General features: G+C 36.8%; 1 protein-coding gene and 2 pseudogenes across 3 annotated transcripts in view; 1 reads left to right on the top strand and 2 right to left on the bottom strand.

The window, feature by feature from the left end:
- Positions 1–13,842, top strand: part of ANGPT1 (angiopoietin 1) — a 226,682-nt gene that overhangs the window by 99,083 nt on the left and 113,757 nt on the right. The window lies entirely within an intron of this gene.
- Positions 11,708–11,826, bottom strand: LOC118612270 (annotated as a pseudogene).
- Positions 12,019–12,137, bottom strand: LOC118612158 (annotated as a pseudogene).

Raw genomic sequence — 13,842 nt, 5'->3', positions numbered from 1 at the left:
ATAAATACACCATGTAGCTTTTAAATGCTGCTTTTGTAAATAGAATCAAAGACCAAACAGTTCATTACCAGACACAGATTTTATGTCCTGGCACACGTGTGTAGCAAATTTTAGATATTTGGCATTTCCACTCTATATTCCATTTAATTATTGCATTTACATCTTCTTGGTAATTTTTCTTAGCTATTCATGGTTTCTTTCTCTCTTAAACCACATTTTCAAAACTAGGATATTCCAGGGCTCTGGTATCTGATGATAAAGCACATTTGCTAATTTTTGTTGCAAAAAATATTCATAGTTATGAAATGTCTGTGTACTTCCTTGGATTTTGTGTGGAAGAAGTTCTCTCATCATTTTTCTTTGACCAGTATTCCTTTGAGATATCTCAAGACCCCAACATCTGGTTAGCGGTTTCTTGGAAAGGCACACTTTTTCAATACAAAATGTTCTTTTTCTTAAAATAACAATAACAACCTAATTTGCATGCTTTTAATAGCTTAAAATGTTAAATAAAATTAAATTTCCTTAAAATATCAGCTTTTATCTTATCATATTTCAATGCACTTGTTTTGAAAGAACTTGAATCTTTAGGTTAAAATATGTACGTAGATGAATAATTTGGGAAATTAATATACAAAATATAGAAATATTCAAAGCAAATAAAAACTAAGGAAATGATCTGGTGGTAGGAGCATGGGTAACATAAAACACCTGTTGTGTATGGATGAGGTAGAGTAGGTATGGGTTTAGTGTGGATAAACTTGAATTCGAACCCTGATTTCATCACTGTGACATTTGAAAAAATGCTTTTTTTTTTTAAATTAAGTTTATTGGAATAACAGTAGTTAATACAATTATATAACTTTCAGGTGTACACTATAATTTGACATCTGTATTTTATATTGTGCGTTTACCATCCAAAGTCCAGTTTCCTTCAGCTACCATATATTTGATCCCCTTTACCCAATTCACCCTTTCCGTCCCCCCCATATATTTGACCCCTGTTAATTGTCTACCTACCCTCTCCGACCCCACCCCTTATCCTCTGGTAACCACTAGTCTATAGTCCATGTCCATGGGTCTCTGTGTGTTTGTCCTGTTCATTTGTTGCTTTTAGGTTTATATCCCACATGTAAGTGATATGTGATTTTCATCTTTTTCTGTTTGGCTTATTTTGCTTAGTATGATTATCTCGAGGTCCATTCATGTTGTCACAAATGAGAAATTTTTTTAATCCCCTCTGATACCCAGTTTCCTAATCTATAAAATTGGCTAGCTCATACCTCAGCCTTTTCATAAATACTATTTATTTTTTAATTTAAATGAACAGTGCTATAATATTTACTCTATGCCAGGCACTCTACTAAGCACTTTCTGAATAGCAATTTATTGAATTTTCATGGCAGCCTTGTGGAGTAAAGACTTCTAGTTCTGCTTTAAAGATAAGGAAACAAGATGTTTAAACATGGTGATTTTCATCGAGAAGACACCTCAGTCAATAGCATATAAGGTCAATGGAGGTGGTTCACTCCAGATGTCTTTTAGTAGTTAATTTAAAATTAATAACAAATCAATTAAAAGTTGGTCTGTATTTTATAATCAGCAGGCAGTTCTAAACAACATCGGTGATAAAATATTAGCCCCTTGAAGACAGATCGCTCCCATGCCTCATCCCTAAATACCCATTAGCTTTAATGTTTGCAACATTGCTTTTGTAATTAAAAATAAAAAGAATAAAGTTACAGGAGTTATAAAACTTTGATAATTTAATAAAAATATCAATAGATCGTGGGATTACACAGTCTTAGGATAATTAACACACCAGTGGCACCTGCAATTTGCCTTTATACTATACACATGATGTTCACTGGAGATTAGAGCTTAGTAAAATTATCAAGTGCACTTTCCTCACTGAATACCTCCTTTTAAAACACGAAATAGAAGAGGTTGCAGGTTAAAACATATAGTTTCTAGAATAAGAATAATAGTTATGAAAAAAAATTAAGGAGCATTTTCTTCCATCATTTTTAAAAATAAAAAATTCAAGGATGGTTAAGCCCTATAAAGGCCAATTTAATTGAGTAGTGGATCTTCAAATTTTACATGGAGAATTTATATTTTATGGTACGAATTATCAACATTGACTAGTTACAATCAGAAGTCTAATAGATAATTTTCAATCATTCACTTTGCCAAGTTGCTCAGTCAGAGCATCTTGAGCAGCAGTATATACCAATGTAATAAGCCAATTTGAGCAATTGATGTGATTTTTTAAAATGACAATATCAAAGCTTATTTTGGATGGATGTACTCTCCAAAGATTAAGTCAGCCTAGCAAAAATATTAGTTTGGGTTTATGAATATGAATCCTTGGGTCACTTTTTCTTCCACGAAATCCACTTATCTGTTTTTATATTCTTGACCAGATTGTGTAATGAAATCTTTGGACTTTTGGGTCATGATTTTTCAGGTTCGAGTGTCACCTCCACATGTAACACTGGCTTTCACTCATGTGAGCTTCAGTGTCCTTCTGTGGAAACAAGAGGAGCAACACTTACTTCACAAGGTGTGTCCTGAAGAGTAAATGGATGAAATCGATGAAGCCCAGTTTTATCCCTGCTTATATTACCAGTGTCCACAACTGTTAACTTCTTCCCTGACATCTTTCAAGTTCCTCGACTTCTCTAAAGAACAAAATATAGTCATTTCTCGGTGAGGGGATTTATTCCAGGACCACCCCTGACTGCTTGCAGATCCCAAAGTCCACAGATGTTCAGTTTCCTTATATAAAATGGCACAAGACAATGCATATTGTTGCCCCCGCACATCCTTGGATTTCCAACCATGGGTCAAAAATACTGTTTTTAACCTGCAGTTATTGACTCCACAGAGGTGGAAAGCTGCAGATACGTAGGATTAACTGTAGTATCTTAAAACAGTCCTGTGGAGTTAGCAGCCTTTAAACTTCTCCTCCGATAGGTTGCTGTCTGTAGGAAGTCCCTAGATAAGGTCTGAAGATGGATTCAGTATCTGCAGGTGAGGTCTGGCCTGGCTAGCACACACAGCAGATTCATCCAGATGGGATTATGATGGAGTCTGTAAATTTCTTGCTATGCTATGCCAGGAGGCATCTGGTGAGGAAATTCAGCCTGTACATTTTTGAACAAGGCACAAAAAATAAAATTCCAGTATGTTTATTATATAGTTATTTTTGAATAAAGGACAAACAAAAGCTATATTTCAACATTAAAAAGATGTTGATGTATACTTAGAATTTTCTGTGTGTGCCAAAAGAAATAGAACATTTCCTTGCAAAAGTGTGTATTGAAGTGAAATGAAACAAATGGTCCTTTATTTATTTATGTAAGGCTAGTCATTGGGTGTATTGCATCATTTAAGCTTCATCCTTACACTTCATTACCTACTAAAATTGAGCCTGTTTCTAAGCATTAGTATAATCAGTGATGAGCTGTGCTTTGAAATGGAGTGCTGCAGATTAAGCATTAGAAGGAAAGAAAAGAAAATTGTACTTGATCTTTTGGAATAGTGGAGAATATTTGCTCCAAAATTGGAAATTTCCTAAACTTCAAGTTCAAAAGTCTTAGAAAAGTATATTTCTTTGATGCACTGACCCACAAATTATACATTGATAGCTTGGCAATAAAGTTTCCAGTTGTTAGAACAGATTTTTAAAACTTTTTAGAATTTAGTGATAACTCAAAGTCAGGCTTAATGGCCTGTAATCCTCAAATTTTCTCCTTTTTCAGTGGGATAAATTTCCAATTCCCTTTAGCCTAACATTAAATACCCACCACAATTAGTCTGGGCCTCCCTTGTTTCTAACTACTTTTCCTCGCAAAGGCTCCGCTATGGCTGGAATGGAATGTGCATCGTTCCCTCCCACTTGCACCAAAATGAAGTATATGCAGTCATACGATGTCCGTGCCTTTATGAGAGCCATTCTTTCTACTAAAATTTCCTCTCTATTCCTCTCTAGACATTCATCACATTTGAGTTTAACTTCTACCTTTCCCATGAAAATATTCTTCCCCCCTCTAAATTACGATAAACTCATAGGATTCGCATGATGTATATTGAGATTATTTCTTAAAATGTGCTAATCTTTACCATGGACATAGATCCTGTCATGGAACCACATGGAGTACAACGTGGGACAGGAAGTATGAATTTCACTTTCTTTACTGTGCTCAGCGCGGTTGAATGCGGAAACATGGGCACAGGATGTTAGGCGTGGGAGGAGGGTGGGTCATGATGCTGTGCTCCACCTCTTCAGGTGACATGGCACGTACCGTTTGAGTTTTGGTTTCAGTGGAGAATGAGCTTGCCTTCCTGGGCTTCACTGAGAGGCTTTATGCTCCAGCACAGTTTATCTCAGAGCTCTGTGTTGGAATTTGGCCCAAAAGCCCAAATGTGGAACTCAGCTTTTTCTTTTTGCCACTGTCCCTTGGGTTGTATTTTCCTGGGGCTCCTCAAGGGGACCGGGTTTTGACTGGAAAGAAAGAAAGATTTAAGCATTTTTTATTTCCCTAGCTATGATCTGATACCACCCCAATTTCCACCAGAATTTCTGACAGCGAGAACTAGATTTCCCTAGTCCCTTTTGAGGACTGAGCGTGGGATCATGTCAGGTTGGGAAATGCAAGTTGTGGCCTGCAGCCATGTGTTCCCTCTTTTCTGATCGACTGTTATTAAAAGAGAAAGATGCATCTGGACCATTAGATAAAAGGCACTCTGGGACCTCAAATAGTCCAGAAGTGACCACCACGAACGCACATGACGCTTTGAGAGAAGTAGAAAACACCCCAGTCCTGCACCAAACACCAGAGCTTAGAAAGCTAAAAGTAGACAGGTTTAGCCCCTACTCATGACCATGGCTGCATGCCCTCGGGCAGGATAGAACCTGCAGGACTACTGCGGTGACCTCGCGCCAGAACATACCGTGCCTGTGAGCATGTTGGTTTAATTTGTCTTTTTTCTAAAGTATATTTCCTCATGAGAACGGACATTGTGAAAATTATAATGAAATGCAAATATTATACTTTATAATCTTATAATAATTTCCTGATAAATATATCCGATAAACTAGCCTGTAGCATTATATTACCATCTATTGCAGTTGGCTCTCCTGGTCACCTGTTTGCTTACCACAAGTATATTTGATCACACTTACAGGATGGAAATGACCTGGTCTTAATCCTTTCAAAAAAAAAAAAAAGTTATTTTTTCTTTTTTTTAAAAAAAAAGGTTGGCAAACTTCTTTTATGAGTAAATGGAAAGGGTTTTGCAAGGCAGCCTATATAAAAAAGAAACATTACTCCTAACCCTTCCCTCTCTTAAATGGGAGATAAGGTCAGCATTTTTTAAGCAGCCAGCTGAAGTGGTGCTAAGTTCAGAAATTCTTTGGAAGGGAACCACACAGCTGACTTTCACTGGAGAAAAAGGCATTTCAAGAGCTAGGTGCAAAGCACTGGTGATGTCTTTCCAAGTCATTTTTAAAAAATTATTAGGTCATCCTTTTTAGGAGAATAATGAGAGACTATACAAAAGAAATCACTGTATTTAGTTATTTATTCTTAATAAGGTCTTTCTACTCCATTATAAGATAGAGTAAATAAGATTTTTCCTGAAAGTCTAGGTCGTTCTCTAGGGGAAAGTGAAGCTTTTAGAAAAATCTAGCAAATCTTTAAGTCCACCAGAAATTAATGATGAGCCAAAGAGGGTTTTCGAGAGAGTCTCTGAAAAGAAGAAGTTATTTCAAGGTAAAACATATCAAACTTTTTTTCAGGCTCAAGTGATAAATAGTATCTTTTTGGAGAGAAAATGCTTCTACGAATGATGTCTCGTGGACAACATCACTCCCCACCTTAAGTCTACATCTCATTTCATCTTCCAACATGGCAGACGTAATCACACTCAGATACACCATCGCTGCATCTTCTGTCCAGTTCCCAGAGTGGTCACTTGTCTATTTTTCATCTTCCAGTGTATTTCAGAGTTCAACCTCTGAATTTTAAGTATGGTGCTGTGACTTAGAAACACACTAGCAGAAAGACATCCTCTTACAAAATTTGTATGTTTTCTTCAGATTTTTCCCAACGCATTCTCATGTTCATGAAGAAAATCTCTTTTGTACTTAACTAAAAATAGTGTTGAAGTTAATTCCCACTTAAGAGAGTAGGGAATTGAGATATTGAAAAGAACAGTTAGGAAATGGAAAAAGATTTACACTTTGTCAAAGAGGCCATTTTTAGCACCTTATCACAGCAACAACAATGCTCTTTGTAAATTGAGTTTTGACAGCATTGGGATTATCGCTTTTTCTGAGGCAAACTTTGGTATGTATTTATCCTTTGTATAAATATCTCAAACATTTTAGCATGACGATAAGCTAACTCACATTTTAATCATGTCTGATAGTTTACAAAGCCTTCACAATAACTTGCCATTATATGTTAAAGATGAGGAACTGAAGCTGAGAAATTGAGCTTTACCCCTAAGTCATGCAAGTACCTGGCAGAATCCACAGTAGAGTTCATGTCTTCTGCTTGGTACTCCCAAGTTAGTATATAACATGCATAATGCACAAACCCAGAGAAAAATACATCTTGTGTTGGTGAGCTACTAACCAAGAAGAAAGTACCTTTTGTTATTTCCACCTCACTTGAGAGCATATGAGGGTCACAGACTTGGATTCTAGTCCTTACTGCATGATCGAATCTCTGTGGGACTTTCTTTTCTCTGGGCCATAGTGTTTAAGGAGAGGGAATTTCAGGAGGCATCTGCCATGATTCTTTTCAGCCCTTGAATGATGTGAATATCTGTTTATTTTGTAAATGTGGCTAAATTTCAGTTACCTAATAAGTTAAATAATATATTTAAAATAAAATTAGTAGTTCAACCTCTGCCTTTTATCAGAATCCAGGATGAGAATTAGACAACTACATTAGTTCTATGATATGATTGTAATTTTAGGAGTACCAAGAGAGTCACCATCTCCTAAATAGCCCCATATTTCTTAAAATTTCTTTTTATATTCTCTTAATATACACACATACATTCTTGAAAATGTAGCAATTACTTATATTAGTGGTTCTCAGTTGGACACGATCCTGAGTTCCAGTGGACATTTGTCAATGTTGGGGACATTTTTGGTTGTTACAGCTGGGGGTACCACTGGCACCTAGTGGATGGAGGCCAGGGATGCAGCTGAGCACCCTACAATCCAGAGGGTGCTCTCCTGCACACTAACGAAGCAAAACATTACCCTTCTCTAAATGTCAATAGTGCTGAGGTTGAGAAACCTTATTTAAACTTATAAATAATTGAATGACTATCCTAACATTGTAAGAGAAGTTACAATTTTTTCTAGGAATTTCAGCTTTGATCCATATGACACAGGTATGATACATTTATTTTCAATTATGCAATATTTTACTTCTGCTTATGGCTCTCATTGAGATCTAAAAGGTCAGAATTTAACTGAGTAAACAAGTGTCTTTTAAAAAAGTAAAATAGCCAGAAAAGCATTAAGTTGGAAATTATTTATTCATGTCTTTAAGTGAATTAATGCATGAGAAATCATTATGGGGAGAGGCGGACCTGGCCGAATGAATGCCATGGTAAGTAGAATTAGGGAGCCAGAAAGTGGCGTGAGCATCCTCAGCACCAGGAGGCGGGGATTCAAGAAGGATGATGGTGCCTAGTTTTATCTACTTTTTAAATGTCAAAGCCTAGCTCCACATGAAGCTACAAAGAATAACAGAACTCACATAAGTGAGTTTCAATTCTCTTCCCTTTTCTATTTCAACTTCTAGTGGGATATGCCAGTGACTTTTTAAAACAGCAAATGGTTGGGAGGAATAAGAGTAGAGGTGATGTCAATTAATTAACAGATTAGCTGACAAATTGTTACATTAACAGTTTGGGATTAGGAGTCTCCATGATACGTAAATTGCATCACTAGCCTTTAGTTTAAACTGCGTCATTTCACTTGAAAGCCTAATAATAAACTATCAGATTTCCTACACCGTTCATAATTTAGTTTTTTTTCTCAGTTTCTCCAACCTGAGCATTCTGTTATCTTTGAACTGCATTTTTGCTATTAAAGGTGCTATGTAACGCATGCAGCCTAAACTCTGCTGAGATAGCATCCTGCAAAGTACCAGCTGTAATCGTTTGTACTAATTATCTATTGTCGCCTAACAAACTCTGCTAAAATTTATTAGCTTCAAATAGCAAACATTTATCACTTCATATAGTTTCTGAGAATTGGGGTTCACAGGACAGCTCAGCTGGGTGGTTCTGGTTCCAGATCCTTTGGAGGGTGAAGTCAAGCTGTTGTCTGGGGCTGCAGTGTCTGAAGACCTGACTGGGGCTGAACATCTATTCTAAGCTCTTTCACCTGGCGATGGCCAGAGGCCTCGATTCCCCATCACATCGATTTCTTCTGGGGCCGCTTATAACATGGCTTCCCCCAGAGTGAGTGATAGAGAGAGACCAAGATGGAAGTCTTTTATCTAAAGTGACATATCATCTGTTCCGCCAGATTCTATTGGTCACACAGACACCTCTAGTAGCATGCAGGAGGGGACTACATGAGAGTGTGAATATCAGAAGGAGGGGATTTGTTGAACCATCTTAGAGGCTGGTTACCGTACTAAAGTTGTCTTTAAAATCAATAACCAGCTACAATCCATCTTATTGAAGTGTCTCTATTGAACAATACACAGATAAGCTCTGCAGCTGGTCACTTAAAATAATGACAATAAGCTTTGTTGAAAAAAAGTGAATCCATGTTTTAAGAACTGTATTGAGTTTATAGTATGTACACACAATGATCTTAAAAAATAAACATATAATAGGTTCTGCCAGTTTTTTTTTTTATTGTACAGAAATACTTTTTGTCCTAATCTAGTCAAAATTTTGTCTAGTTTGCCCTGAAATATCACCTTTTGGCTTGTTGGTGGTATGATGAGGACATTCCTGAGTTAGGGAAAAGATGGACTTCTAGGCCTTGTTCTTCCATCTCCTGACTGCACAGCCAGAGCCAAGTTCTAATCTCAGGTGCCTCTTCTATGAAATAGACATAATAGCATTCATCTCTAATGGTTGTTTGAGCACAAAATGCTATGACATGAGCAAATTATTTGGCACATTGCCTCATACACAGTGAGAACATAATAAATGGCAGTTATGAATATCACCTTCTGTGATATTGTGACCTGTAGGAAATATATATTTGATCATTCAGATGGCCAAAATATATTTCTCAGGTGTACTTGGTCTTCATTCACAATTCCTGGTTCATAGGGCCCTGAACTCTTGGAATTTTCCAAGCATTAAGAGTGATAAAGATGTCTTTTATAATGTGGATCAGGTGACTTAGAAGCAGGGAGAAGGGAGGGGCTGGAGATTGGATGGATCTTCAATGGCCAATGACTTAATCATTCCTATGTAATGAAACCTGCATAAAAAAAAAAAACAAGAGGATGGGGTTCAGAGAACTTCCAGGTGGGTGAACATGGAGATCGGGGAAGAGAGGTGCACTCTGAGAGGGCATGGGAGCTATACACCCCATGCCACATACTTTGCCCTATCTATCTTTTCCATCTGGCTATTTCTGAGTTATATTTGTTTATGATAAGCCGGTGACTAGTTAGTAACATGTTTCTCTGAGTTCTGTGAACACTTCTAGCTAATTAATTGAACCCAAGGAGAGGGCTGTGGGATCCTGGTGGACAAAAAAGGGACCACATACTAAACCTGACAAGCTCAGGGGAAGACAGCATGCCAGGCCTTACAAACTCAAACCGAAAGAAATCACATGGGAAGGTCTGAAAAAGAAATTTCTAACTTAAAAGTAGTAATGGAGAGTAGTCACGTATCGGCCAATAGCTTCCTTGACAAAGGTCAATCTTTACCTTAGGTGAGCCTGTCTGTTGTCTTTTTGCATCTAAGATAACATACCTTTGAAATGTCTAATAGTCTTTAACATACCCCTCTGGCATGACCACCAGCACCCGAGCTTGAAACCCTCATCTTGTTGCCCGCATACCACCTTCATATGCTCTAAATGTTAATTAGTGACTATCCTGTACCCACCAATGTGAAAGAAGTATGTGTCTCTGTTTAACTTTTTATCCAATCTCAGTGATTTCCCTGCTTTGCTTTCTCCTGCCCCTTTAATCTATCACCAATGAATTTCATGTAACCCTCTTTACATCTTTTTTTATTCTAATGTATAAAATAAGCTGCACAACTGCCATTCTCTGGAGCATTTTTCAGTCCATTGAGATTTTGCTTCTTGGCAATTGTCATCAGTTTGGCTCAAATAAACTCATACAAATTCTTCGCAGGTTTGAATGTTTCTTACATTGACACCTTGATTCATAGCTAGTTGGTCAGAAGTACAGGTAACAACCTGGACTTGCAATTGGCATTCTGAGTTGGGGGACATCATTGGAACCTCCAGTTTGTAGCCAGCTGGTCAAAAGTCCAAAGTCTTGAGCTTGCAGTTGGCATATGAACTATGTGTGTTTAGGGGGAGCAAGCTTATAGGATTGAACCCTTACCCTGTAGAATCTGATCTATCTCCAGGTAGATAGTGTCAGAAGTGGGTTGAATTCCTGGACACCTTATTGGTGTCTGAGAACTGTTTGATGGCGTAGGGGAACTCTCCACCCTCCACAGTGGAGTTGGGTCTGGGAACCCAATTTAGCTTCAAATCCAGTGTTCTTAAACTGAACATAATGACAATTAGTAGGTTATATAACTAAAAATTTGGTTGAGTGAAATATTCTTCTACAAATGAAATAAAATAAAATGTTATCATCTCAGGAGCAGAAACCTGGGTTTTATTTACCATGTCATTAAAGTTAATATTGTTTCATGAAACTTTTGTTTCATATTTGTGTGCACACGCAAGCTGGTGTGCATGAGTGTGTATGTGTGAGCATGTGACATTTGTTCCTCGTCCTGATTAAAACTATTGCTCTTATTATGGGTCACAGTCAAAAAAAATGAGAAAGCCGCCATTCTAACCTGACTTCGTTACATATGTTTTTTCCTGAGATGAAATAAACCTTAGTGATTATGTCTCCCTAAATGTTTTGGAAGTTGGAGTATTTTAAGGCCTTTGTTGGAGAGCTCCTTCCTATTTAGAATTCTGTTTCAAGATGAAATCCCAGTATACATAGTGCCATGACCTTCCCGTGTTATACCATTAGACCATTAGACACGCACCAGGCGAGGATGAGGCTCATTGCTTCCTGCCCAATAGTTAGGTGGTTGCAAATACATTAACAGGAAGCATCATAGGAGGCTCAGAAATCTCAATGGACTTACTTGTTTGGAATCTGTTACGGAGCAAGCATCTACAAGGACTTGTTTAGTTGTATGTTAAGTAGAGAAGTACTAAGCCACTGAGCTTTATGAAATTCTAAGCATCAATCTATCTTAAAAGAGGCACTGCTTGTCATGGAAGAAAGGACCACTTGCGGCCTTTCGTTGCCAAGTTTGCCTAATGTCCAATATTTAACCATATAAGTAAATGCTTGTTTTTATGGTTTTAATATTGTATTTGCTTTGTTTTACTTTTTTTTTTTTTCAGGCAAGACAGCCCTTGGTTGACCTCACAGATTGCAAGGACATTTTCAGCTTACAATCCCTTATTTTTTTTTATTTTTTATGCTTATAGCACCTGGTCTTCCTAGGTGGTCTCCCATCCAAGTACTAACCAGGCCCGACCCTGCTAAGCTTCCAAGATCAGGTGGGATCCGGCTTGTTCAGGGTGCTGTGGCTGTAGACTGTCTTACATTTTTATTGATAGTTATTGTCAATAGTTTGAAATGCTTCATCTTCAATTTATCAGTCATTTTATCAGAAAACAAAACAAAACTTAAACGCTTGCAATATCATTAATTTTCAGATTCCTGTTATCAAGTAAAATGATAAATATTTTTATTTATTTTTATTATTTATTTAGTTATTTATTTTATATACCTATAGCACCTAGTATTCCTAGATGGTCTTCCATCCAAGTACTAACCAGGCCCAATCCTGCTTAGCTTCCGAGATCAGATAGGATTGGGCATGTTCAGGGTGGCATGGCCGTAGACGATAAATATTTTTATAATGTAATTTTATAATTTATCATTTTTAAGGGAAATGTTCAGCTAGTTCTATTAACTATAATATCGAAAATGTTTTTTAAAAAATGACTTTTTCCCCCTGTTACAGACTTTACCTAATCCTGCAGTCCCCTCCCTCAACACACAGTATTTTTATGAAAGACATCTAGGAACTTTATTCACTGCAATCTCTCACTTTATTCTTTGCTAGCATAGCAATTCAGAGTCTAATCATCATCAACATCATAATTAGAGGTATTTCTGTGTTAAAATTGCTCAAGGAGAAAGTTCCCTCTAAAGGTTTGAAGCTAGCGTACATTGTGCAAGAGATTTTTCTACACCCTGTGGCCATAAAGTCTGGAAGAATTAGTGAATATATATAATAAATGGCTTCTGACATTGCATTAAAATACAATAAAATATTATTATCTGTTCCCAGACATTTTGGCCACCCTATAGTACATAGGTGTCTGAGTTAATGTAAACAGGAAAGATTCTTACAATTCTTTAAGAACGAAAATCCACAGAACTCTTTGGCATTAGGCAGTCACTATTACCAGGGATGGGCATGCTGTAATAAATCCGTCATCTTTTTATAGCTATAGTTTACAAAATATTTTCATGTTAACTTTACAAAACCGCTTTGACATAAATAGCATTACATTTCCTTTACAGATGAGGAAACCAAGGCACAAAATAGTTAAGTAACTTCTTCATAGTCGCGATGCTAGTAAGTGTTAGGAAGCTAGGCTTCTAAGAATAAATCCCTCATTAATGTATTTTTTTACTCTCCCACACCATCTCTTATGTCCGCAGCTGATGAGGAAGTTAAACCCGTTCCTTTCCGTTAGAAGCTTGTTATTTTATTTTTCAATGTAGGTACGTCGTGATTTTTTCTTTTTTAATCCTCAAACGATACTATGATGTAGGTGCGTTATTATTCTCATTTTCTATTTGCAAAAGCTGGAACACAGAGAAGAAAAGCAGCTTGCTCAAAGTCGCACAGCTAATTAGTTGCCAATCTAAAGCTGTCAGAGTCCAAAGCTGCTGCTTCTGACTCATACACCGCTGCTTTTCATATGCTACTTTGCATGTGGCTATAAATTTGAATTTGGTAAAAGAAATAATATGATGGTTAATTTTATCTGTTAATTGACTTCTCATATATATATGTGTGTGTGTGTGTGTATATATATGTATGTATGTATGTATGCATATATGTGTGTGCACATATATAATATATATATATTTATGGCAGATAATTTACACTATTTCTAATAGATTTTCAAACTGTTTCTCCCAACTTGGTTTCAGACCAAAGTATGAGTATCTGTCATTTGCATAGTGTCTTATACCTGAGCAATGTTTTCACACACATTTCATTTGATCATTACAAAAAACTTATGAAATACCTATAATGGGTACAATTAGTAGGATAATTTTAATAAAATTATCCTACTAATTGTAAAAGACTGTGAAGTCTTTTACAATGGATAGAAAGAAGATAGATAGAAATATCTATCTCAGAGAAGTAAAAGACTGTGAAGTCCACATGGCTGATAAGTGAAAAAAGCAAATCACTCAGGTCCCCTGATGACACATTCTGGGAGCTCTCCACAACATGACACTAAAGATAGCCCATGATGCCTCAGGATTCCACTTGCCTATGCAAGTTCACCAAGACCTTTCTCCC

This window comes from Rousettus aegyptiacus, unplaced genomic scaffold, assembly GCF_014176215.1.
Source record: "Rousettus aegyptiacus isolate mRouAeg1 unplaced genomic scaffold, mRouAeg1.p scaffold_m13_p_15, whole genome shotgun sequence".
Classification (NCBI taxonomy): domain Eukaryota; kingdom Metazoa; phylum Chordata; class Mammalia; order Chiroptera; family Pteropodidae; genus Rousettus; species Rousettus aegyptiacus.
The sequence above is the reverse complement of the archived record's forward strand: the minus strand, read 5'-3'. Positions and strand labels throughout refer to the sequence as shown.